Source organism: Eublepharis macularius, chromosome 1 (genome assembly GCF_028583425.1).
Source record: "Eublepharis macularius isolate TG4126 chromosome 1, MPM_Emac_v1.0, whole genome shotgun sequence".
Classification (NCBI taxonomy): domain Eukaryota; kingdom Metazoa; phylum Chordata; class Lepidosauria; order Squamata; family Eublepharidae; genus Eublepharis; species Eublepharis macularius.
The window spans coordinates 235,886,332-235,912,608 of record NC_072790.1 but is presented as its reverse complement, the minus strand read 5'-3'; the positions used below and the strand labels follow the sequence as shown (position 1 = coordinate 235,912,608).

At 46.6% G+C, this 26,277-nt stretch overlaps 1 protein-coding gene across 1 annotated transcript in view; it reads right to left on the bottom strand.

Moving 5' to 3' along the window:
- The window catches only part of IGSF9 (immunoglobulin superfamily member 9), a 90,823-nt gene extending 86,754 nt beyond the window's left edge, over positions 1 to 4,069 (bottom strand). Inside the window, exon 1 of the mRNA XM_054998884.1 lies at positions 3,726 to 4,069. The gene's annotated coding sequence lies outside the window, so the exon portion shown is untranslated. The remainder of the gene's footprint in view (positions 1 to 3,725) is intronic.
- Positions 4,070 to 26,277: the final 22,208 nt, after the last annotated feature.

The following is a 26,277-nucleotide window of genomic DNA, read 5'->3' as shown; positions in this document are numbered from 1 at the left end:
CTTGGCATTTAGTTCATCTCTTCCCTCCCTTCTCCTCCCACCCATAACTAGGGTAACCAGATGTTTTCTTTTTTGAGGTCTGTCGTCTGAAATATTCTAGTGCTGCTTCTGTCTGTTCAACCAGGGCAAAGTCCCTTTTTGTAAATATTTCAGTAACAGGTTATCACTTAAACAGCTGAGTTCTGTCCACTGCCCCAGACAGAGCTGGCCTTCAATTTATAGTCATTATGCATAAATTTGCATCACTAAGTGTAAACTAGCACAGGCAAATTTTGTTCTGTTTTTTAAGGTTCTTCTGCTTTCTTGGTCCTCTGTAGACAGGCACGGCTCCCATAACTTTCATGTGGCCCCCAGAGCGGAGATACTGAGAAAGAACCCTCTCCATTTCCCAACTGCCAAGGGAAAGCATCTGACTACATATTTGGCCCAAGGTTCCCAGAAAATCGGGAGCCATGCTTGAAATCACCTCCCTCAAAGCCAGTGTGATGCGGAGATTAGATGCCAAAATAGGATCTGAGAGGCCCAGTTTTGAACCCCTGCTACACCACGGAAGCTCGCTGGGTGACTTGGGACCAATCACTTTCTTTCTGGGTCAACCTTACAGGGTTGTTGTGAGGATAAAATGGAGGAAAATCATGCATCCGAGCTCCTTGGAGGAAGAGTTGTATTAAAATGATCTCTGGCCCCAGGGAAGCGCACCTAGCGTCAACCAGAGCCAGGGCCTTTTCAGTCCTGGCTCCAACCTGGTGGAACGCGCTGTCTGCTGAGATCAGGGCCTGGTGGGATTTGTTATCATTCCGCCGAACCTGTAAGACAGAGCTGTTCTGCCAGGCATTTGGTTGATGCTGAGTAGGGCCCCCACCAGCCGAAATAAGGTAGAACGGGGTCCTCCCTATTAGAACATCCACCTCCAAAAAAGAAGTTTCCTTCTTCTTTAATTATTTTCCAGTGACAGTTGGAAATGTATTAATGAACTTGTTTGTGCTGCTTGTGTTTGTTTTTAAATATTTACATTGTATTTATTATGTTTTAAATTGTGCTTGTAATTTTAATGTCTATAAATGGGATCCGCCCTGAGCCTGCTGGTGCAGGGAGGGCGGAATACAAATTTAAACAAACAAAATGTACTACATAGATAATTTTCGTTTGAAATGCAGAATTCTGGGAAATGGGGGGGTGGAGCAACTGAAGCCCCACCTGTGTAGATGCTCCTCCCTCCTGTCTACCAACTGCTATTGATGAGGCTAGAAAGAGGCAGTAGTCAAAAATGTCTCCATCTTGGTGGGCTCAAACTCTAGGTGAGCGCTCTCTCCCCGCTTCCCAGCTACTAAGCTACGGGGAGAAGAGGCAGAGCCACCCGACATCCTTCCACTATGCCTGAACTGGAGATCTCACTAACATATTTTAACAGTTATCTGTGCTGGCTTACAGCAATTAAAAATTCCTTTGGGAGCCAATTTTTTGGAGGTGAAGAGTGACACAAAAGTGAAACATAACAACAGCTTCCCTTGCATTCATCTTTTCTCTCCACTTGTTTGGAAATTTAGATTTGTGAGCTTCTTGGGGCAGAGACCTCTCTCTTTCTTACCCTGGTGGCTTTTATAGAAATCATGTCGTTCGTTGCCAATAGAGTTCATTATAATCCAGGGTGGAGCTATACAGATTAAATGGTTTGTTCTCAGTGGCTCCTATTCAGTTCTGCTTTAAATTAAAAAAAACAATTCAGGTTTGGTCACCTGGTTGCTTCAGGTCAGTAAAGGATCACTTTCCGGATGACGGATATTTTGTAAACCTGAAAAGGGTGTCACCTTTTCTCAGGCTGTATGCAGTTTAACCATCCGTGAAAAAAAATTAGGCAGCTTTGTTTTTCTCTTCCCCTACACCTACATATTGCATTGTTCATTGGATGTATTGTAATATCATTATCACCTTTTCTAATTGTGTGACAGTTTTATTGTATTGCTTATAGCATACATTATACATGGATTTATAATTCTGTAATCCACCTTAAGTCTCTGTGAGAAAAGTGGACAATAAATGAAGCTAAATAAAGTTTTTTAAAAGTTTGTGAAGACTAGTCACTTGATTTGCAAGGAAATAGTCTGAAAACAGCTTTTGAGATTAACCTCAGTGAGAAAAGTGGACAATAAATGAAGCTAAGTAAGGTTTTAAAGTTTGTGAAGACGAGTCATCTGATATGCAAGGAAATAACAAGTCTTTTGAGATTAACCACAGAGGATTCGTTTTTTTAAATTGCAGACATCCTTTCGAAACAAAAGAATTCTGCATTCAAAGTACGTTACCAAATTGCCAAACCTAATACTTGGCAGGGGAAGAGATTTTAACTCGAGCTCCCGGGATGAAAACAAACCAAGTAATTCTTAGAGAGATGAAATCCCCCCCTAGACTAGAGCCCAGCCGGAAAAAGCCCAGCCTCCACCTCCCCCTTGGCTGATCCCCGCGGGGAAGTATCCAAGCCCCAACACGGCTGTTCCATCTGCTTCTGCTAGCTGCAACTGGAAAAATTCCAAACCTCCTAACACGGTAGCCTCTTTCACTCCCAGCAGACACGCCGCACACCTCTCCTCTGGCTCACAAACGACCACTTCTCTAGACCCCTTTGCCCCATACAGGACGAGGGCCTTCCGTCAAGCACTTTGCACAGGGAAAATAATAAGAGACTTATTATTACCATTAATGAAGATGATGATTTGTGATCCACTTTGTGCACTGACTCTGTTGGATGGCCACAGCACCGCACCTGGGATAATGGGTCTACTGCAACACAAACTACATTCAAATTCAAGAATCACACTCATCTCTATTTGGCTCCACATTGCTCATGACTTAGGAGCTTCAGAGAACTTTCCATTCATCTTCCACTTCTTCTTTGCTGGATTTTGAAGAAGCCAGCAAGCTGACTCAGCTCCCAAGACACAATTTCTTCCCTCCAAATAAGTGCCCCTCCAAGTGACCAGAACCTGGGACAGAGACTTTCTACCTCTCATCACTGGACTCCACTCCCTTCACATTTATAACAACAACTGTGCTTATATACCACTCTTCTAGACAGATCAGTGCCTCACTCAGAGCACTGAATAAAGTCAGTATATTATTAGCCCCACAATACAACCCAGGAGCTGGAGCTGGGAGGAGCGGCTGACCCAAGGCCACCTGCTAAGCACATGGCAATAGCAGGATTCGAACCAACTGAGTGCTGATCTACAGCCCAACCACTTAACTGCTATGCTTCTAGCTGGAAAAAGAAGTGCAAAATCTGAATCTTTCTTGCTGACACCTGCAGTTCCAAGCAACCCAGGCTTTCTGATCCAACCTGCTACATTCTTTCTGCTTCCTCTTAGATCAGGAAAAGAAACCCAAGAGTCCTGGTTACTGGCGTCCAATTCCCCTCGCACCGCAGCTCAGAATCCAGGGATCCCGGCTCCAACATCGCATTCCGCTCCCACTAGGGCTGGAAAAGAAAGGTAGGGGTTTCCGAAAGCCACCAGGCGCCCGCCCACCCCATCCTCCAGAACTCCTGCGACGCACCCGTCCATCCCAACTTTCTTCAAATCCAGGGAGCAGGATAGCAAGAAGCCTGAACTTCCAACCACTAGACAGCACTCCCTTGGAGCTAGGAAGTACAAAAGGGCTCGCTGGCCCCGCTTCGATCCGCTCTAGGAGAAGAACCCAGGCGTCCGGGACCCAAAACGGGAGAGCTTTACCTGCGCGCTGCTTTCGCCTGGCCATGCCCAGGGAGGTCTCTGCTTTCCCTGTCAGCCTCTGCGCTTCACCAGCCGACTCCATCAACAGGTCCCCAAGCCAAGCACCGCTGCAGCTCCGCGTCTTTCTCTCCCTCTGCTCCGGAGCGAAGTTTCCCACCTGGGAGCGCAGCAGCTTGGACCTGCCTCGATCCAGATCCAGATATATTCTTTTTACAACTTTCCAGTCATTTGGCTGTCTTTGCAACCTCAATGACTCCTTGCATTTTTTCCCTCTCTGCAAGAAATTTGCAATTTTCCCTCCACTGCAAAAATAACTAGAAGATGCGCGCAACTCAGTTGCGCCCGTTTTAGCGCTCCATTCACAACTCCTTCTTGCTTGGCTCGCCCAGCCAAGCGTTTGGCAAGAACTTGCAACACAATAGAGGGGCGGGGCTTCTCTCCCGCCTCCCCTCCCCAAGCCTCTTTGTTGCCACAGGGACAGCCAATCGGCTGTCCAGAAGTCCCCCCTGCACCTTCCAAACCCGCCAATCCCGGGGAACAGAAAGGCGAGCCCGGAGAGCTTTAGACAGGCTTGCTGCAGATCTAGAGCAGTTTCGTTTGCAAAGGTTTCTGGGAGTTGTAGTTTCTCTTTGAGGCCAAAGGGTGATTGTGTTGATCTGGCGTGCCTCCTGGCGGAACGGGATGTTCTGCTAGTTTAGCCCACTCCTCTTTTTGCAATCCCCGGAATTTGTCGTTACACCAAATGCAAAGCACTTTTCAATAAGAGTGCATTCATTTCTAAGCATGTGCTGAGTGCATTTCTCAGCTCACAAGTGAATAGAGGAGGAGGAGGAGGAGGAGGAGGAGGAGGAAGGTTATGATGCAAGGTTGCCAACCTCCAGGTGGTGGCTGGAGATCTTCTGGAATTACAACTGATATCCAAACCACAGGATCAGTTCCTTTGAAGGAAATGGTTGCTTTGGAGAATAAACTCCAAAGCAGTGGCAGAGACTGAACAAGAGAGAGATCTTGGAGTTTCGGTAGATAAGTCATTGAAAATGTCGATACAGTGTGCAACAGCAATAAAAAAAGGCCAATGCTATGCTGGGGATTATTAGGAAGGGAATTGAAAACAAATCAGCTAGTATCATAATGCCCCTGTATAAATCAATGGTACGGCCTCATTTGGAATACTGTGTACAATTCTGGTCACCACCTTAAAAAAGATATTATAGCACTGGAAAAAGTGCAGAAAAGGGCAACTAGAATGGTTAAAGAGATGGAACACTTCCCCTATGAAGAAAGGTTAAAGCGCTTGGGGCTCTTTAGCTTGGAGAAACGACGACTGAGGGGTGACATGATAGAGGTTTACAAGATTATGCATGAGATAGAGAGGGTAGAGAAAGAAGTATTTTTCTCTCTTTCTCACAGTACAAGAAATCGTGGGCACACAATGAAATTGCTAAGCAGTGGGGTCAGAACAGATAACTGGAAGTACTTCTTCACCCAAAGAGTGATTAACACATGGAATTCACTGCCTTAGGAGGTGGTAGCAGCTTCAAGCATAGACAGCTTCAAGAGGGGATTGGATAAACATAGGGAGCAGCGGTCCATCAGTGGCTATAGATGGAACTCTCTGTCTAGGGCAGTGATGCTCTGTATTCTTGGTGTTTGGGGGCGGGGCAATCAGTGGGAGGGCTTCTACTGTCCCTTCCCCACTGGCAGACCTCCTGACAACACCTGGTTTTTTGGCCACTGTGCGACACAGAGTGTTGGACTGGGTGGGCCATTGGCCTGATCCAACATGGCTTCTCTTATGTTCTTATGACTCTATGGCCTTGTACCCTGCTTAAGTCCTAGCTGTCCCCAAACCCTGCCCTCTCCTGTCTCCACTCTCAAAACCTCCAGGAATTTCCCAACCTGAAACTGGCAGCCCTAACTTCTATTACATTTTATACCGACTTACTATCTTTTTGCCGGGCCTGTAAGACAGAGATGTTCAGCCAGGCATATGGTGGTTGCGACGGGCGAGTCCTCCAGGGGGCCTCCTGACATAGGAAGAGTGTTACCCCCTTGCCCACAATACAACTGGCAGCTGGCCACCTTGCCCTACGGCCTTTTTGGTATTGATGGATTAGTGCAATATGTGCACTGCTGTGTTTTTATGGAATTGTATTGTTGTAGATTTATTGTCATGCTACCGTGTTTTTAGCTTTTATGTTGTTTTTATTGATGTAATCCGCTTTGAGCTTGTTTGCGAGTGGGGAGAGTGGATTATAAGTATAATTAAATAAATACATAAATAAATCCCACTCTTCTTCCAAAGAGCTTAGGATGGTATGCCTGGCTCTCTCTGTTTTATCCTCCCAACAATTCTGCCAGGTAGGCTGGGGAAGAGTTGCCTGGCCAGGGGTCACTGAGCTGGGATTTGAATCCAGATCTCTCCAATCCTAGTCTAGCATGGTTACTGAGAGAATATATTTCTGGGAGGCCCATAAACTGGTCTTCTGCACCCACCACTGTGTGTGAGAATTACAACAAATGGATATTAAAAACCCAAACCCAAGTCTCTTATCCAAGCCCTGTGCTGTAGCTGTTGTGTCATACTGCAAGCAAGCCGGGCTGGTAGTAAAAGAAGGAGCACCTGAGCATGTGCTGAGTGCGTTTTGGTCCCTACTGATTGACTCCAGAAAGGCTCCTTATATCTTTGGATGGGGGGCATAAACTGATTGTTTTAAGAATATGACAGATAGAAACTTGCCTTGTCAGCTCTATATGGTTTAGTGGCAGAGTCTCTCTGGGAGCCAAACACCTCCAGTTACTATATATTGTCGAAGGCTTTCACGGCTGGAGAACGATGGTTGTTGTGGATTTTCTGCGCTGTATAGCCGTGGTCTTGGCATTGTAGTTCCTGACGTTTTGCCAGCAGCTGTGGCTGGCATCTTCAGAGGTGTAGCACCAAAAGACAGAGATCTCTCAGTGTCACAGTGTGGCTTCACTGTACCCTGAGGAGGTTCTTTTGCATATGGATTGGTTGATTGAGGAGGTTCTTTTATTTTTTATTTATTTTATTTTATTTTATATATATATTCTGCCCTCCCCGCAAGCAGGCTCAGGGCGGATATTTTGCATATGGATTGATAGCATATCAAGCACCAGGATAATTTCTGAAGGGGTATTTTCCTTCTCTCTAGTGATAAGTTTAGTCTCATTACTAAAGTACTTGCGATCGTATCCAAGATTTGTGTGTGTGTGTGGTGTTTCACTAATGATCACATGTTCTCTAGTGTATGGATAAAATACCACACAAAAATGTACTTGATGCAATTGCTCCAGGATTGCCGACCTCCAGGCGACAGAGATCAGTTCCCCTGGAGAAAATGGCTGCCTTGGAAGGTGAACTCTATGGTATTACACCCAGCTGATGTCCCTTCCCTTTCCAAACCCTGCCCTTCCCAGGCTTCACCCCACCCCCAAATCTCCAGGAATTTCTTTACCCAGAGATGGAATCCTAAATTACACATATGAACTATCATTGTCTTCTTCTAGCGGGTGAAGACTTTTCTCTTTTGTTTAGCATTCTCTCACTGATTCTCAGTGACTCTCCTTGCCATTCATGTGTCTATGGCTGTTTCCACACGGCTTACCTTCCCTTGGAACGACCCGGAACATCGTGCAAAAAACGCGGAAGATCGTGGTTTCTCGCATGAGATTTGCGCGACATCACGTGACGTTGCACAAATCTCACGTGAGAAAACACGATCTTCCGTGTTTTTTGCACGATGTTCCGGGTCGTTCCGAGGGAAGGTAAGCCGTGTGGAAACGGCCTATGTGTTTTGTTTTTATTTTACACACACATGCACAAACAGAGCTTATTTTAATGTTTTTATTATGCACTGCCTTAGACTTCCTCGGTTGGGTGAAAAAACCAGCTTAGAAATATTTTCAATAAAATAAAACGAACGAACGAATAATTACTACTTTATTGCTGTGCACAACAGTAATGTATAGTAAGTGAAAAGACACAAAGCTGTGTCAAACCACACATGCACAAGGCTCGGTCTAGAATTTGAAAATTAAAAATAAAAGAAACGAACAGGACTAGGGAGGGTTCTGGTTCCGCTTTAGAAATTCTACCAGGTAATTCAGAGGTACAAAATTCAGGGATAAATTAGGATGACAAAAATTTCAGAACCGTCTCTATTCTCTGAAATTTCAGGACCATTTCTCTTGGTTTGGAAAAGGGTGATCATCTACTTCTGAAGAGCTGCCAGATAAAGCCTCTGAAAAGTCAGGATCCATCAGGATAAATACAGCATGTTCCACCTTGTCGACGTTCCTTTCCGAGAGCCAAGCCATGCAGGTGTATTATCAAATCTGATTCAACATGTCATCTAGCAAGATGAATCTCCCATCAGAGCTTCTAAATTGCCACTGTCTCCCCCATCTCCACTCCCTAAGCCCGACTCCTCTTCCTCCTCGCTCCCCTCCCCCCCAGGCAGAAAGCAAGCCCCTGGACTCCGAATGCGCACATCATAGCCAAGCAAGGCAGCAGGTGTGTGACGGATGGATTATTTTTCTTTTCTCTAATCACTACCTTGCAGGGGCTGTAACAAGAGATATTGTTTGAAGTTCCCTTTAAACTAATCCGGGTCTGAGCGCAGGAGACATCTGATCTCTCGGCGCGGCGGCAGAGCTGGAAATACCTGTCCGGGCATGCAAAAAACAGCGAGGCCTCCCCTTGTTCTGTCAAACAGCTCTTCTATTTCCTGTTGAAAAGGTACATTTGAACAGGAATCAAATTCCCACCCCAAACCCCCTCCGTGTGCATGGGAACAGGGCAACTCTTGTAATGTGCGGAGGAAGGGGCGATCCATTCACAAGGCCTTAAGTTCAGGTGCCCCAACTGGCAGCCCTTTGGGCCAAACGGCGCCCCCAAAGGGTGTGTTTGTATCTACTGCTGCCAGTCAGGGAGGATGAGGAGACGTGGACAAAAATCTGGACAGGGTCTTGGCGGTAGGCTGATTTGGAAAGTATGAGCAGGACCTCAGCCCAATCCCTTCAACTCCATTTCAAAACATCTCTCTGACAAGTTTATTTGCTGCCTGGGATCTTATATATATTACTAAAAAAGAGTATTTAATTTTATTGAATGTACTGTGGGTATTACAAGAGCAGAATGTGAGACTAGGGTTGTTAAACTCCAGATAGGGCCTGGAGTACTCCTGGAATAACAAGTAATCTCTATTAGCATTCCACACCCTGGGAAACTCTTACAGGATGACTCAGCCCAAACCCCCCTTCCTGAGTAGATATAAATTACCTGCCAACATCTTCTCCACACTGTGACACCGAGAGATTTCTGTCTTTTGGTGCTACACCTCTGGAGATGCCAGTCACAGCTGCTGGCGAAATGTCAGGAACTACAATGCCAAGACCACGGCTATACAGCCTGGAAAATCCACAACAACCAATCTCCAGATAGGGTTGCCAGCTCAGGGTTGGGAAATTACTGGAGATTTTGGGAGGGGGGTGCCTGGAGAAGTCGGCGTTCAGGGAGGGGAGGAGCCTCAGTGGTATATAATGCCATAGAGTTCACCCTCCAAAGCAGCCATTTTCTCCAAGGGAATTGATTTATGTCACCTGGAGATCAGTCATAGTTCCAGGAGATCTCCATCCACCACCTGGAGGCTGGCAACCTTATTCCAGACTAGATAGATCAGTTTCCCTGGTGGAAATGGCTACTTCAGAAGGTGGGCCCTATGGAATTACCTCTCTGCGGAGCACCATTTCCTTTCCACATTCCACTCTCCTCAGATACCACCCTCAAATCTCCAAGATCTCACAGGTCAGTTCCCCTGGAGAAAATGGCTGCTTTGGAAGGTGAACTCTATGGCGTCATATCATGCTGGTGCCCCTCCCCTCTGCTAAACCGACTCTCACCAGGCTCCACCCCCATATTTCAGGACTTACCTAACCTGGAGTTGGCAACACTACATAGGACATCCAGTTATACCGTCAAAATTTCCAGTCTTGTTAGGCAGGCCAGGCAGAAACAAAGAGCCTGAAGGTTGTTCAGTGAGATGAATGGTGAAACGGAGATTTAAACCTGGGCCATCCGAGTCAAATACCAACATAAGAAGTTGGCAGCTGCTCTGTCAGTCCCAAAGATTGTGTTCTTTTTTTTGGTTTTTTTTTGGGACTGATACAGCTATTTACTTTTTTCTTGTACCTAAATTCAGCCCATAAAGAGAGTAACATGCAATATAGATGATCGGGGCTCATTTCAAGGGGGAACACGCAGGAATGCAGTTCCGGCAGTTCCCTAAAGAGGTCACATGACAGGTGACCCCGCCCACCTGACTCTCGGCCATTTTGGGCCCGTTTTGGCCTGGGTTGGGGCCAAAAAGGCCCGAATAGGGCCTCTGACAAGTGGTGGTTCGCTCTCCTGCTCAGCAGTGGCCCAATCCTGACCATTTTGGGCCCCTTTTTGACCATTTTCAGCCCCTTTTTTGCCATTTTGGGCCCAATTTTGGCCCTGAATGGTCAGGACTGGGTCCAAAACAGCCAGGATAGGTGATGTCAGGGGGTGTGGCATATGCAAATCAGTTATGCTAATGTCACACTTCTGGTGATGTCAAGGGGCGTGGCATATGCTAATGAGTTGTGCTAATGTGTTATGCTAATGAGTTCCTCCAGCTCTTTTTCTACAAAATGACCCCTGCAGATGATGAAGTGATTACTACTAGCAAAAGACTGTCTGAGAATACAACATGAGGTAAAATGTAGAATTTGGCCTGGCTGACTCCTTTATTCAGCATCTCAAATTTACTTCCTACAGTAATATAAAGACTGCCAAAGGTTTTCTGTGCTCTCTTCCAAAAAGAGATTTTGAGTCTCGCTGGTGAGTAATTAAGAGACAATTGTTAGGATTTGTTAATATCTGTGGTGTTTAATTGGTTTCTTGCCTCTTGTCCAAAAGGGTGTAACTTGGAGCTGATAGCAGCTCCACACAAAATGCAAACGTATCACATTCTAAAGAATCCCCGTCTCTTTTTAAACATTTTTTTTTACTGCTTTATAACTGATGAAGAGTTCTAGTGAACTTGAAAGTTCACACACTGTTATGTGTCATTTGGTGAGTTCAAATAAAAGGTATTATGTGGATTGTGTTCTCAATTAAGAAGAGTCTTTGGGATCAGAACCAAAGTCCAGCACCCTGTATCCTACCAGACGCTGCTGGGAAACCCAGAAGCAGGACTTGAAGCGGCTTTACTTTCTCTGAACATGGAAGTTCAATTGGGCCATCTTCGCTAACAGCACTTGATGGACGGATCTCCTTCCATAAATATATCTAATCCACCTTTAGAGCCATTTAATTGACCAGAATATTGTTGTTGCATATTTATTGTTCACATTTTTAAAACGGATGTTATTTAGAGCCTGCGTTCCTCACCGAGACTCAAGGCAGATGACAGAGTGTAAGTCAATACAATCCAAAGGATGAAACTTCCAATAAACAATGTAATAGGATTAGGATTGCAGAAATCTGAAGCCGAGAAATCTGAGACAAAGCTGAAACAAAGTATAAGTATTAATACAATATGTTAAACAATGCAGGCATGACAATGTAGGTTAATACATACAGCAGTAGATAATATGTACATACAGCAGTAGATAATACACAGTGATATAGTCTACGGTCCCCTCCTGTGCTTTAAAGCAGCTTCCTGAATTATTCTATTGTAATATAGCCCTGTAACCTGTAAAAATGCCCTCCTGAATAATTCAATTTTGTAGTTTGCGAAATGCCAGGAGCATGGGAGCTTTCCTGACCTCATCAGGCAGGCCATTTCCCAAGATGGGGTCACAACAGAGAATACACATGTATGGGCAGTTGTTGATCTTGCCTGGGTGGCAATTTAGAAGGCTCTGCTTAGATGAGCAAATCTGTTATGGTGGAAGACAGAAGGGGAAAGGTAGTCCCACAGATATGAGGATCCAAGGAGATGAAGGACTTTGTACAGTGTTGCCAGGCCATGCCTGGTAACCAGTGCCAGGGCTGGAGATGGTGACATGGGGCCCCAACATCATCTGCACCGCTTCTGGGGAAAACCTGGGAGTGGCATTGGGTAGCTCTAGGAATTGCCCCTTTCCAGCAATTCCTAGAGCTACCGTACGTCACTTTCAGGTTTTCCCCAGAAGTGACATAGTGGTGCAGATGCTGCCACTCTTTTTAAACATTTTTCTTCACCGCTGCTCAGAGTGGCGATGGGCAGCTAGGGCTGCCAGCAGGTCTAGCAGCCCTAGCTTTGCCAATGCCTTCAATCGAACCTGGTAACTGACAGGCAGCCAATAGAGCGGCTATAGAATAGTAGTAAAATGCATGCCCCAAGCGTGGCATTCTGTACCAACTGGAGTCTCCGAGTTGATTTTGAGGGGAGACCAATGTAGAGTGCATTACAGTAGTCTAGTCTCCATGACACCATGATGTGGATCCAGGTGGCCAGATCAGCCAAGTCAAAGTAGAGGGCCATCTTCTGGACTAAACTGAGTCGGGAGAAAGTGTTTTTCGCCAAAGCGTTAGCCTGCTTCTCCAGCCATAATACTGGATCCAGAATGAACTCTAGGCTTTTGATCATGTCAGCAAGAGTCGGCTGACTCTGTAAAATCCCACAGGATAGGTCCCACTCTGACGATTTCCAGTAGCAACCCTTTCAGTCTGGTCTGTGAGGAACGATTTAAACAGTTCAAGTACATCCTCCGATACCTGCTTCTCTGCCTCCAAGTGCCTGAACAAAATGGAATGATCTACTGTCTCAAAGGCGGCAGATAAATTATGCAGGAGCAACGAAGAGGCATGGCCTTTTCCTGCATTCAGACTGAAGCCCCCAGAGCCGTCTCCATCCCATAGCCTGGCCTGAACACAGACTGAAAAGGGTCGCACCACAGTTATCCAAGAAGATTTGGAGCTGGTCTGCTACTGCTCTCCCACTTTGCCTAGAATAGGCAGATTATAGACTGGGTGATAATTGACCATATAATTTTTCCGTAGACTTTTTTTTTTGAAGTAGTGACAAAGGAATGGACTGCTTCCCTTCTGATACTTGTGTGAGTTATTTTAGTCTTTTGGAATGATGTCATAGCTGATTTAGTTTTGTTTGTTAGCTAGACGTATAGACTGCAGGAACTAGGGTTGCCAGCTCCCCTATCCTCCCATTGGAAGGGGGGCCTGGAACACACCTTTCTTGGTGTGTTTGCACATGTGCAAAATCCTGGGATAGCTTGATGATGTCACTTCCAGGAAGTGATGTCACCACACAGGGCCCAGGAGCGCTCCCATGCATTGTAGTGGGCTGATTTGGGCATCTGGCCCATTTTGGCGCCCAAATCAGCTCCTCAGCAAAACACTGGCTGTGATGACATCACTCCTGGGGGTGACATCACACCACCCTGGGAGTGTGCCCAGGAGAGGAGACCTGTTCCTTTGCCCCCCCCCCCACCTGCCAGCCAAGGGTTGCCAGGGACCTGGAGTCCCTCGACAGGGGATCCCCAGGTCCCTGTAGTCTCCTGGTGGGGGATTGGGAGCTGGTACTTACCCTGGATTCCTTTCTCCGTGCATGCATGCAGTGCACGTGCTCCTGGATTGCATGATGACTTCACACCCGCGACTGATTTTATTCTGTGGGGTCAAAGGGGGCCCCTTGTTGCTGGTGGCGGCGACTCTTGCTACAATTGCGGACGCTCACTCTCGTGCCACTGCCGCCACCGCAGCCTGCTCTCATTTGGCGTACAGGGGCCATGGCGGCGAGAGGCAGAGGCAGCGGTGGTGAGAGCCAGCAGCAGTGGTGACGGCAAGAGTGGCGTGCTCTTGCTGCTGCCGCTGCGGCCTGCTCTTGCGGCGCGGGAGTGTGCCCCCTGCCTAGGGGCACACTGCACCACATGGAGAAGGGGTACCTCAGGGAGCGCCCCCCCGCCAACCAGATAAGTGGGTGCAGGGGAGGGGAAAGGGTGGGATCTGGGGATCCCCTGCCCCTGACGGGGAAATGGCAACCCTATGCCGGCTATATAAGTGGCAGTGCCAGAGACTGAACCTGGTGCCTTCTGCATGCCAAGCAGATGCTCTTCCACTGAACCACAGCAGTTCTTATAATGACCCTGTAAGGCTGGCCAATAGTATGAGTTTCATTTTGCAAATAGGGAACTGAAGCCAAGAGAAGCATAGCTTGCCAGAGGCTACAAAGCGAATTTCTAGCTCAGATGAGATTTGAACTGGAGGTGTGTGTGCATGTGTGCAGTAGGGTTGCCAGCTCCAGGCTGGGAAATTCCTGGAGATTTGGGAGGTGGAGCCTGAATGGGGTTTGGGGTGTAGAGGGACCATAGCAGAGTATGGTCCAATAGAGCTCCCCCTCCAAAGCAGCCATTTTCTCCCCGGGGGAGCTGATCTCTGTTCCCTGGAGATCCGTTGTAATTTCAGGATATCACCAGCCCCCACTTGGAGGTTGATAGATAACAGCAAGGAGCAACCCTCAGAAAATCAAAACAACACAGCAAACTAGCACAGTAACAGGACGAATCAATTAGATAACTAGAGTGTATTCAAAATTTCCTTTAAAGTGCGCAGTGCTACGAAGTTGTTAAAGAGACAGACATCAACATGAAGTATACAGTCTGAACCATATCCAATATCAAACGGTCAGCAGAAATATTTAATAAAGCAGCAGTAATCCAATAACATTTCCCTGTCAATTACAAAAAGAGAAGGAGTAAAGCGGCGACAGCGTTTCAGCGTGTCAGTGTTTCGGGACATACAACATTCCAGCAACAGAGAGAAGTACACAGAAGAAAGGAAGTAACCTCTAGTAAATATTTCTTTCTCTTAACGACACCTGTCGATGTCTGTCTCTTTAATAACTTCGTAGCACTGTGCACTTTAAAAGAAATTTTGGATACACTCTTGTTATATAATTGATTGGTCCTGCTACTGTGGTTTCCCACCTGGAGGTTGGCAACCTGGGTGCTTCTTGAGGTTTTTAAAGGCCAGGTCTTGGTGGGTGACCCCCACGGACCTTTGGCAGTGGGCGGAAAAGCCCGGCCTGCCCTGGCCTCTGTACGCCACAACCTTTCCCTGGCGCCCTCTTAGTTGTGAGCTGGCTGAGGACACGGCTCAAGCAAGAGGAGTTAAGAGTCAATAATATTGCCGCTAAGCTGCTTTCTGGTTTCTCAGGACTTAGTGGGCTGCTTGGCAAAGGAACTGCAGCTCCTGGCCTTTCTCTCCTCGTTCTACAGCTGCTCCACGGAGTTCAGGGCTCCTTGGTTCTGCTAGAGCTTTACTGCAGAGATGAACGGAGTTTTCCCAACTTGACTTTTTTCCTTGCAGCCAGACAGCAGCTGATTTCTGAAGCGCTGCAGTCCTTGATTTGGATCAGGACTTCAACTTGAAAGGGCTTCAACCCACCCACACCCAGTGCTATTTTTTTTTTTTGTGCTTTAGAACAGCCCAGGGGATATTATTTGGCAACTACCCTTGTTCCCTACTGCCGCTTTGTAGGCTGGCAGGGGGTAAATGGGAGTGTGGGCTGGTGCCACATTATCTTTTCCGGTTTCATAGCATTGGGGCAATAGCATCATTGCTTGGGGTACACTCTAGGACTCAACCAAACCTCTATAGCTGCCCCAAACTAGGATTCACCCAAAACTCTATGGCTGCCGCTGGCAACCTTAGAGAGAGCGCCTCCTCAACACGGCAAATAAAACTCCAAGAGCCATTTCAGGTCAGGAAAATGTCACAGGAGGGAGGTTGAAGTCTCCCACCACAAATGAGATCCTTGCAACACTTGAGAAATAAGTTCCCTGCAACTGCAGTCTGGCTGTGGAGAATGCAAGTTGGGGTGGGGGAACCCTGACTGACGAGTATCCAAACATATTGTATAGCAGGGCTTTTTTTCTGGGAAAAGAGGTGGTGGAACTCAGTGGGTTGCTCTCGGAGAAAATGGTCACATGGGCTGGTGGCCCCGCCCCCTGATCTCCCGGCAGAGGGGAGTTGAGATTGCCCTCTGCACTGCACAGCGTGGAGGGCAATCTCAATTCCCCTCTGTCTGGAGATCAGGGGGCGGGGCCACAAGCCCATGTGACTATTTCAAGAGGTTCCAGAACTCCATTCCACCGCGTTCCAGCTGAAAAAAAAGCTCTGCTGTATAGTATGCATCCTACAGGTATCCTTATGGCTGCTGTGGGGAGGGGGGAATTATCAATGTTTTACTGAGTCCATTGGTGTATCTGCCACGTAACTGGTCTTGGAGTGTGAAAGACCAAATAAACTTCAGTATCTTCCAAGTTCCACCCATAATTAGGGTTGCCAAATGGTCTGGAAAAAATGCTCTATCCCGTTAACTGCAGTTTAATGGGCTGTTATTGACCAGGTGATGTTATTTACCTTTATGCCATGAAAGGCTTCAGCTGCCCATTTCCACACATTAAGCTTCTGTTAAAGGGGTAGGATATTTTTTTCCTCCTGGCCAGTTGGCAAACCAACCTAATATGTGCCATTTGTTGCTCTGGCTCCACCTCTGGACTCCATATACTGCTCTGGCTCCGCCCACCTCCACCAAGGTTTCCCTCAGCTCCACTCATACTCGCCAGATTCCTCTTTGCTCTGAAATCCAGGCTCTACATTCATTCTACCCACCCTAACAACTACTAGCCCAGACTGGCAACCAACATTCCAGCACTGAACACAGCGGCGCCCAAATGTTGCCTACATCTCAGGCTAGCGGTCCACTGCCTTTCTCTGCCAGTTCATCTGCTAGCCACTCATTCCATCAATCATTTGCACCAAGACTCAAATTGGGCTTAAAATCGCACTTTTTGACCTGGTGAACCTGCTGCTGCCAAACGAGCCTGGGATCAGGGGTGAGGGAAGAAAGCTGCTCTGCACATGCTCAGAAGCATGTTATGACTTGATCTCATTTTAAATTTGTTCCATGGGTCAACTGGCAGGGTCTTTTTTTCCAGAGGGTACATGCTGGTATAGAGTACCACAACCTCTTGGGCATTCAGAATTTGAGAGGGGAGAATAAGTACCAGCACTTCTTCTTCTTCTTTTTTTAAAAAGAAAAATAGTACAGCCACCTGGTAAACCTGTGCTGCCGTATAATCAATATTAGGGTTTGAAAACGCAGAAAACTTCAGAATCCACTGTTTCCTACCCATGACGCCACATTAAGTCATGTCCTTCCCATAGCTAACCAGATTCCATGCAACTCCCCCCCAGTCTTGCCAGATTCTACCCTAGCTCTTCCCTCGCACCATCAGTTTTTACCTAGGCTTCTCCCCTGTCCTGCCATATTCCAACCTTAGCTCCTCCCCTGCGCCATCAGTTTTCACTCAGACTCCGCCCCATCCTGTCAAATACCATCCTAGTTCCTCCCCTGCGCCATCAGTTTTCACCCAGGCCCCGCCCCTATCCTGCCAAATTCCACCCTAGCTCCTCCCCTACGCCATCAGTTTTCATCCAGGCCCCGCCCCATCCTGCCAGCTTCCATCCTAGCTCCTCCTCCTCTGTCACAATCCATCCAAGGATTTCAGCGCAGTGTAATTGCACAGCAATCGAGATGAGAAATAATTATTTGCTTGGCCTAACTCAGTGGGCTGTGCAGGCGAGCAGGAATTTGAACATGTCTTTTCAATTTCTAAATGTGTTACTTTGCCTTCATTTTACCGGCATGCAGAGCATTCGGCTTTCTTCTTTGCAGGACTCAACACACTATTTTAGGCACAGAACTGAGCAGGCTCTCATTCCTCTCCTGCAAGTCAGGCTTCGAAGTCAACTGCCAACTTTGGAAAAATCTAGCCCCTGGGGCTCCAGAGCAAGGCTGTAGGAAAAAAAAATAGCTATACAGGTTTTTCTTGCAAACAAGAACGCCTGTCAGTTTGCTTTAGTTTGCTGAAGTCTAGAGGGGAAGGATGAGAAGGCTGCCCGTTGATCATCCTGACAAGCCAGCGAGCGATCATCCTGAGACCCCAGGGCTGTGCAGGTGAAAGATTCCCTTTGCCAAGACGTGCCGAGAACCATCTGTGGCTAACATTTTTTGGTCAGAGGGGCATGATTGGCGACTCGCTGCTGGTTATGCCAAGGAGGTGAGGTGAGTGGGACACCTGCAGACTCCCCCGGTACATTGCTAACTCCTCTCCCACCATGACCCAAAGGAGCCCAATTTAGGGCTGAAAAGAAGACTCAACATTCAATAAATCCTGTATCTTATTCTGAACCTGGTCCCCACGTGGATTGATAGACCTAGAGAATGGGGCCAGGTTCAGATAGGGGGTTTTCTTTGGTAAGTCTGGGCAGCTCGCCCCATTTGCAGAAAAATGTGAACCCCACCCCCAAATGACCTAGATAGCCCAGGTAAGACTGATCTCATCAGATCTCAGAAGCTAAGCAGGGTCGGCCTTGGTTAGTAATTGGATGGGAGACCTCCAATGAAGATCAGGGTTACAGAGGCAGGCAATGACAAACCGCTTCTGTTAGTCTCTTGCCATGAAAATGCCACTAGGGGTCACCATAAGTTAGCTAAGACATGAGGGCACTCTCCCCCCACAATGGAGGGGGGTAATATGAGTCAGGAGGAGAGGAGGGAGAGGAGCTAGTAGAATGGAGGCACTGAAGTGTTTGCTCCTGATGCCAGCCCCATCACTGCATCTGACGAAGAGAACTGTGGTTCTTGAAAGCTTATGCTACAGTAAAGTTGGTTAGTCTTAAAGGTGCTACTGGACTATGGTTGTTGTGGGTTTTCCAGGCTGTATTGCCGTGGTCTTAGTATTGTAGTTCCTGACATTTCGCCAGCAGCTGTGGCTGGCATCTTCAGAGGTGTAGCACCAAAAGACAGAGATCTCTCAGTGTCACAGTGTGGAAAAGATGTTGGCAGGTCATTTATATCTACTCAGGAGGGGTGGGGTTGAGCTGAGTCATCCTGTAAGAGTTTCCCAGGGTGTGGAATGCTAATGGTGGGAGGCTTCACTGTATCCTGAGGAGGTTCTTTTGCATATGGATTGGTGCTTGATGTGCTAATCTTCTCTGCAGGGCTATTGTCGGGTATAGAGTGTTTTGTTAGCCTGGTGTTTTTCAGAACTGGAAACCATGCTCTGTTCATTCTTAAGGTTTCTTCTTTCCTGTTGAAGTTTTGCTTATGCTTGTGAATTTCAATGGCTTCCCTGTGCAGTCTGACAAAGTAGTTGGAAGTGTTGTCCAGTATTTTGGTGTCCTGGAATAAGATACTGTGCCCTGTTTGAGTTAGGCTATGTTCAGCCACTGCTGATTTTTCAGGTTGTCCAAGTCTGCAGTGTCTTTCATGTTCTTTTATTCTTGTCTGGATGCTACGCTTTGTGGTCCCGATGTAAACTTGTCCACAGCTGCGGGGTATACGGTATACTCCTGCAGAGCTGAGGGGGTCTCTACTGTCTTTTGCTGATCGTAGCATCTGTTGTATTTTTCGGGTGGGTCTGAATACTGCTTGAAGGTTATGCTTTTTCATAAGCTTTCCCATCTGATCAGTAATTCCTTTGATATATGGCAAAAACACTTTTCCTGTAGGAGACTGTTTTTCCTTGGTTGTTTGATTCATCCTGGGTTTGATTGCTCTTCAGATTTCATTTCTCCGGCCGTGAAAGCCTTCGACAATACATCGTGCTACTGGACTCTTTACTATTTAGCCCCATCACTGCCTCTCTTCTCTTTAGTTAACACAATGAACATGTATCTTTTATTTTTCATTTTTGGGATTTGTATGTATTTAGCATTACTGAACAACCAGTTGTATTTCATGGCAGTTTGAAGCCAACCCAAATTTGCCACCAAGCTTGCTCTTCCGGCTCATCGGTCTCACCCTTGAGAGATACTTGGCAGCCCCGCTTTGGGATTCCAAATAGAATTGCCAACTCCAACTTGGGAAATTCCTGGAGATTTGGGAATGGTGCCTAGGGAGGGTTGAATTTGGGGAGGGCTCAAAGGAGATGTGATTCCATAAAGTTCACCCTCTGAAGCTGCAATTTCCTCTTGCAGTTCTGATCTCTGTAATCTGAAAATGTTATAATTCCAGAATTCCAACAGGAGATTGGCCACCTTATTGCTGTCCCACTGCCTTAGTGAATTATAATGCCATTGAGTAAAATTTTGCGATGAGGATGTTGCAATAATGCCCAGATCCAGTGCGCCCTTTCTTTAGGGGTACCAGCCACCATCACGGATGCCAGAGGGACAAGATGCAGCAGCCAAGCACCCCTCCATCCTGCTTGGATCCAGACCTCACTCGCAGCTGCTTCAACAAACACCTCTTGTATTTTATTTTTTTGCAAACGGCATTGAGAACCAATTTTGGACTGAAACATGGGCTGAAGATTCATCCTATGCTCTGCCATGGCAACTTCACTCATCTGAACAGGGCCTCTTGCAGGTGCCACTGTGCAAATAGGGAAAAGCAACAGCTGCCCATATGTGTGCTTTCTCTATAGTGGCTCCTACTTTATGGAATTGTTTGCCTTAAAAGGTCAGGAAGGCTTCCGCAAACGATGCAAAACTGAATTATTCAAGGGGGCTTCTATCCACAGGTAAGAGAGCTGCGCTGGAAGGAAATGGGTCAAAGATATGCTTTGGTAAAGGGATGGGGCTGTAGACTATACTACTCTGTACTGTCTGTTGCTGCAAGTTTAACATGTCATGATTTATTGGCCATTTCCTCACGTCCTTAAAATAGCAGCACACTCTCGGAATGCTGGCGGCTTCTTCGCGTGATTTTTGTTTAAAACAGACGCAGGGTGTTTTTTCGGCACATATCATGTGAAGACGCTGCCAGCATTCCGGGAGTGTGCCGCTATTTTAAGGATGTGAGGAAACGGTCATTGTTTATACTTTGTTTCACTCTATATCAAATTGCTGCTTGTTTTCAAAGTTCTGCAATCCATACCCTATGGTATTGTTCATCGAGTGTCTCAAGTGTTGATCATATTGACTTATGCTGTGTAATTCGCCTGGAGTCTTAGTGAGAAAGATGGACTACAAATAACATAAATGAACACATAATACACACTGTATGTGAATTGTTTGAAGCAGTGCCCTCTTGGAAATATTCCACATCCCCTCTCTGAAATCTCAGCTTTAATGTAAAAAAAGAAAAGAGCTTTCACTTGGGGATCCCTGACGTGGCATCTATGGACACCATAGATGTGTTTCCTGGAGCCCACTTGCTTCTTTCCCAAAATACCATTTCCCAAAGCAAAGAGTCTTTTCCTTTGCCTCATTGGAGCTGGAGGCGCTTCAGAAGAACAGAGCTGAGGAGGCAGAATCTGCAGAGAGTACCCATTCAGAAATAGCTGTCCCCGTCATAGAAAGATGCGTGGTTTGTGACCTCCCAAAATTCTTGCTGGCAGCCTTCTTCCCCCACAGCTGATTGGTGGACAGGTAGGGTGAAAACCAGGGGGGTGGGGATCACAGGCAATGTCAATGTCATTTCTAGAGCAAGACATATTGAGTGGTATCAGCATATGGGGAAAACACTATAGCATTCACCTCAAACTTGATGGCCAAACCATAAAGCTTTGGGTGAATACTAGAGTGTCACTCCTATATGATGATGTCACTTGTGGGTCACTCCAAAAATGACATCACAATGTTTCTAGTGAGCCCCCCACACCGCTAACCCGCCCCCACACTCCTGCCTACCACTAGCAGCCATTTTGTGACTGGTTCGCATCTGAAGGCAGCCATTTTGTGGTGCTACCCTTTCTTAAAGTTCCAGAATTGCCCTCAGGCTCAACAGAGTTTAGGATCCCAGCCCTTTTCCTTATCGAGATAGAAAGAAAAGCATGCAGTTTTTCACCTGATTGCCTTGCAAAGGATATGGAAGTGGAGCTACAAGCTAGCTCTGGAGCTCGTCCCAAGGCAGTTAACTGCTTGACAGAATTCATTTTTTTATTGCCTGTTCCATACCGCCTTCTCCTCTGACCAATCCCTCCTCTCTTAACGGCTTTCTCTTCCCCTAAATGTCAGCAACGATCAGAGCAGAAAATTGAAGTGAGATACCCGTTATTTAGGGCCTGCTTCTTGTGATTGTGGTAGGGAATTTGATTCAGGAGTACTTTGGGATATAGGGGGTGGGGAGGTGGAGAGGAGAAAAATGAATATGAATTTTCACTTCGCCTGGTATCTGTTTTCAACCATTAGCTCCAAGCCACCTTGCTACAACTTATCAATGCAAAAGAATGTGTACCTCTGAGCATATGCAGAATGCTTGACTCATCAAGACAGTGTGGGGGGAGGGTTAAGCTTGCTTTCTCCCATGCTGCAGCTCTGATCCAAATCATATGCCCCTGGGAATTAAGTTCCAAGCACAGAACTCCCAGTGAATGTCTGATCAACCCAACATAGAATCTTAGGCCATTTCCACACGGCTTACCACTGCTCGTAACAATCCAGAAGATCGTGCAAAAAACGTGGAAGGTTGCGTTTTCTTGTTTAAGATTTGCACGGTCACATGACATCGTGCAAATTTCGAGCGAGAAAACGTGATCTTCTGCATTTTTTGTGCGATCTGGGTTGTTACGAGCAGCGGTAAGCCATGTGGAAACGGCCACAGACTCATAGGATTGAAAGGTCCCTCCACGGTCATCTAGTCTAACCCCCTGCACAGTGCAGGAAATTCTCCACAAATTTTTGTGGAGGTGAGGGACCTCAGCCGGGTATAATGCCACAGAGTCCACCTTCCAAACAGCCACTGTCTCCAGGGGAACTGATCCCTGTTACCTGGAGATCAGTTGTAATTCTGCGGGATCCCCAGTCACCACCTGGAGGTTGGCAACCCTACCCCCCATGACCCTTCATGCCCAGAAGATGGCAAAACACTGTCAGGATCCCTAGTCAAACTGGCTTGGGGAAAATTGCTTCCTGATCCCAAAGTTCCCCCGCACTGTTTGTCTTGGTGAATCAAGCATTCTGCATACGCTCAGAGGTACACATTCTTTTGCAGCCAGATTGGCTGGGGATCCTGGAGGGTTTTTTGCCTTCCTCTGGACATAGAGCAGCTATCATGCGGGGAGGTAGCTGTGAATTTCCTGCATTGTGCAAAAGTTAGACTAGGTGACTTTTGAGGTCCCTTCCAGCGCTAAGCTTTTATTATGTGAATTGGGCCTGAAAATATTCCATTTGTAAAGGGATTCAGGGTTTTTATTTACTATGTTTATTTTCTATGCACACACTTCTCCACGGTCATCGTCGCTCTAACTATTTAGATGCCTCTCAATTAGCCTTCCCCGTTGCCGGATGAAACATTATTCCTTTCACTAATGAGGTGGTAGCTTTATACTTGCAAAGCACAAATATGGCTTAATCAGATAATGCTACATTGGACAGATGTTACTTCGCTGTTTCAAAGGGACTATCAGAGCCTAGAATCTAGACGCTGTATGAACACTTGTCACTAAAATCCCAGTTCGATTCAAATGAATAAATGAAGTCACGTTAAGAACATTGCATTTATATTAGCGTTTCTGCTGTTTCCAGTTGACATGATTTCTTCAACCCACCCCCCCCGTTCCGCTCACTGTAAAATTTCAAGTGACAAGCTGTGGGGGAGAGAAGGGGTGAGCAGTCTCTCTTTCACCAATTTGTTCTTTTGATGTCTTCCTCCCTAATCTCAGTCGAAAGCAGCCTTTGCTGGAGAACTTTCTGGATTCCTCTGTCTCCCCCACCCCTCAAGATATTTGGGGTCAAGAATGGTTCTCTGAACACTTCTTACGAAACACTGAGCAATTGTGTAACAGCCTCAAAGGGAGTTGGAAAAAGTTTTTTGCTGAGCATTGGTGTGCCTTCAGATTCTGTTTGGGGAGCATGAACTTTTTAGAAATGATTTTGGAATTTTTGCTTCTCTTGAGATTTTTTTAAAGGTTCCTGAACAAAGAACTGCTGCCGCCGTAGCCTGCCCTACTTTTGATCCCTGTCGAAACAGAAGTTTGTCCTATGGTCTAGACGCTCACAAGAAAATTCACTCTTTTGAGAATGTGGCCACCATTTTGGCTTCCCTGGGACCAGACAACCAAACATGGTGGCTGAGCTCTTGTGAGAAGAAATAAGCTCATGAGATTTTGGGAAATGGCATGAGCAGCTCACGGCGTTGCTTTTGAAGGGGCTTGTGGATCCAGGAGGATCCTGTCCCCCTGCTCTTGGGCAGGACAGGAGATTGTGTCCCCCCAATTTTGTCATGTCAGTCAGTTCTACCTGAACCCTCTGATGTCTTTGAACTCGTGCTACCACCAACATTTCACTAAAGGTGAAAATAAATTGAGAGTGAACTTGGAGGTGTCATCCAGACAAAACTGACAAGGGATTTAAGGGGTTCCAAAAAAAAGAGGTTTCTTGACAAAATTCCTCAGTGGTGTCTCCCATCTCCTTGGTGCTCACAGGATTTTGCCTGGAAGCAAGGGATTTGGTGTGAAGTAACACACGTAAAGAATTTTGAGGGCTATTCTCTCCTCCAATACTGCAAAAAAAACCCAGTTGATAAGACTAGCAACGTTTTTCAAAATGGTTTCTACACCCCTAAATTGGCACCAGATCACCTCACGCGAAGTTCCGAATGAGGCTGACTCTCAGACCAAACTCGTGAGGAATTTGGAAGGCAATTTAAAACGAATTTTAGTAAGATCAGCAGAATTTCTGAGAGGGAAGCAATCCTTCCCTTCAACCATTTCTCCCTCCAGTTCTTCCTGTGAAAAAGAGAGGGAGGAAGATAGGGTTGGATAGCCCTTATGGGATTTTATGCTCCAGCTGTCAATTTTTTCACTCGAAGGCCTCATTTAAACATGACCCTGGCTGAGGTAAAAGCAGTTGCTGGTGGTACAAAGACCCACCAGTGAATACTTTTGCTTTTGCCAACATCACATCTTAATCAGGCTTATGCATAAAACTCGGAAGCAGCCAGAAGGGGGAATAGAAATGGCTTATTTTTAAAAAAATTAGCTTGCAATTAAGGCCACTCATGAAACCGAGGCAGCCCTCCAAACTAAAATTTAAACAACCCACAAGCTCCCCCTTCTGGCAGTAGGGAAGGACATTTTCTCTGCCACCCTTGCCAATCTGTCCTGTTATTTCCCCACCGTTGCCAACTTTGGGTTGGGAAATTTCTGGAAATAGGTGTCCACCATCCAAAGCAGCCATTTTCTCCAGGGAAACTCTTCTCTTTAGTCTGGAGCTCAAATATAATTCTGGGAGACTTCCAGGCCTCACCTGAAGGTTCGCAACCCTTAAATCCCCAGGCTCCAATTGTAACCCTGCAGAGATAAATAAAACAAGACAAAATGTGGGATCTGGGAGACCCAGGTTCAAATCCTGGGTCAGCACATATTCTTAGCCTAACCTACCTCACAGGATTGTTGTGAGGTTAAAATAGAAAAGACGGCCTGCAAGACAGATGTTCCACCAGGCTTATGGTTGAAGCTGGTCCTGTATCCATCTTGGTGAGCCCCCCTACCGGTCTCTTGTTAGGGGGGCTGTACAGTCCTCTGGCCTCTCACACGAGTTGTTGTGGGGGCAGTAAGGACTGTTCCCTCCCATCTCCCCCATACACTGTTGGCAGGGGTGGTCTGCATTAGTCGCTGTTTTAGAAACCATGTTTTTATGAAAATTGATGTTTTTACTATGATTTTAAAATGTATTTGTAATTGTTGTAACCTGCCCTGAGCCCACTTGTGGGGAGGGCAGGCTAGAAGCCTAATAAATGAAATGAGAATGATGTGCGTTGCTTTTGGTCCCCATTGGGGGGGGGGGGGAGAGAGAGAGAGAGAGAGAGAGAGGATGTATTAATGCCACAATTAATCAATCATAGGTATGTATGAAGGGAGCCCAGTGGCGCAGAGTGGTAAACGGCAGTACTGCAGCCCAAGCTCTGCTCACGACCTGAGTTCGATCCTGGTGGAAGCTGGGTTCAGATAGCCGGCTCAAGGTTGACTCAACCTTCCATCCTTACGAGGTCGGTAAAATGAGTACCCAGTTTCCTGGGGGTAAAGTGTAGATGACTGGGGAAGGCAATGGCAAACCACCCCATAACAAAAAGTCTGCCAAGAAAACGTCGTCCCCCATGGGTCAGTAATGACTCGGTGCTTGCAAGGGGACTACCTTTACCTTTACCTAGGTATGTATGAAGAGCTGCTAAAGTTACCTAAGTGGAATTGCAGAGGGGGTGAAATTTGAATGCAGGACTTTCTAGTTCGCAGCTCGGCTTCAGCAACTGAGCAAAAGCGGCTATCTCCGTGCAGTAGACATGACGGCAGTAAGTCACCCCAGAGAAAAAAGTGCGATTCAGTCATACTTGCACAGAGCAGGACTCGGGTTCAATTCCCAGCAAGCCCACTTTAAAAAATGTCAGGTAGGTTGTGGCTCAGAGGCAGGGCATTTGCTTTGCCTGTAAGAAGGTTCAGTTCTTAGCATCTCCAGTAAGAGAAGCAAGTTGTCGGCGATGGAAAAGATCTCCGTCTGAGACCTTTGAGAGCTGCTGTCCGTTCGAGGATGCGAATACTAAAACTCTGA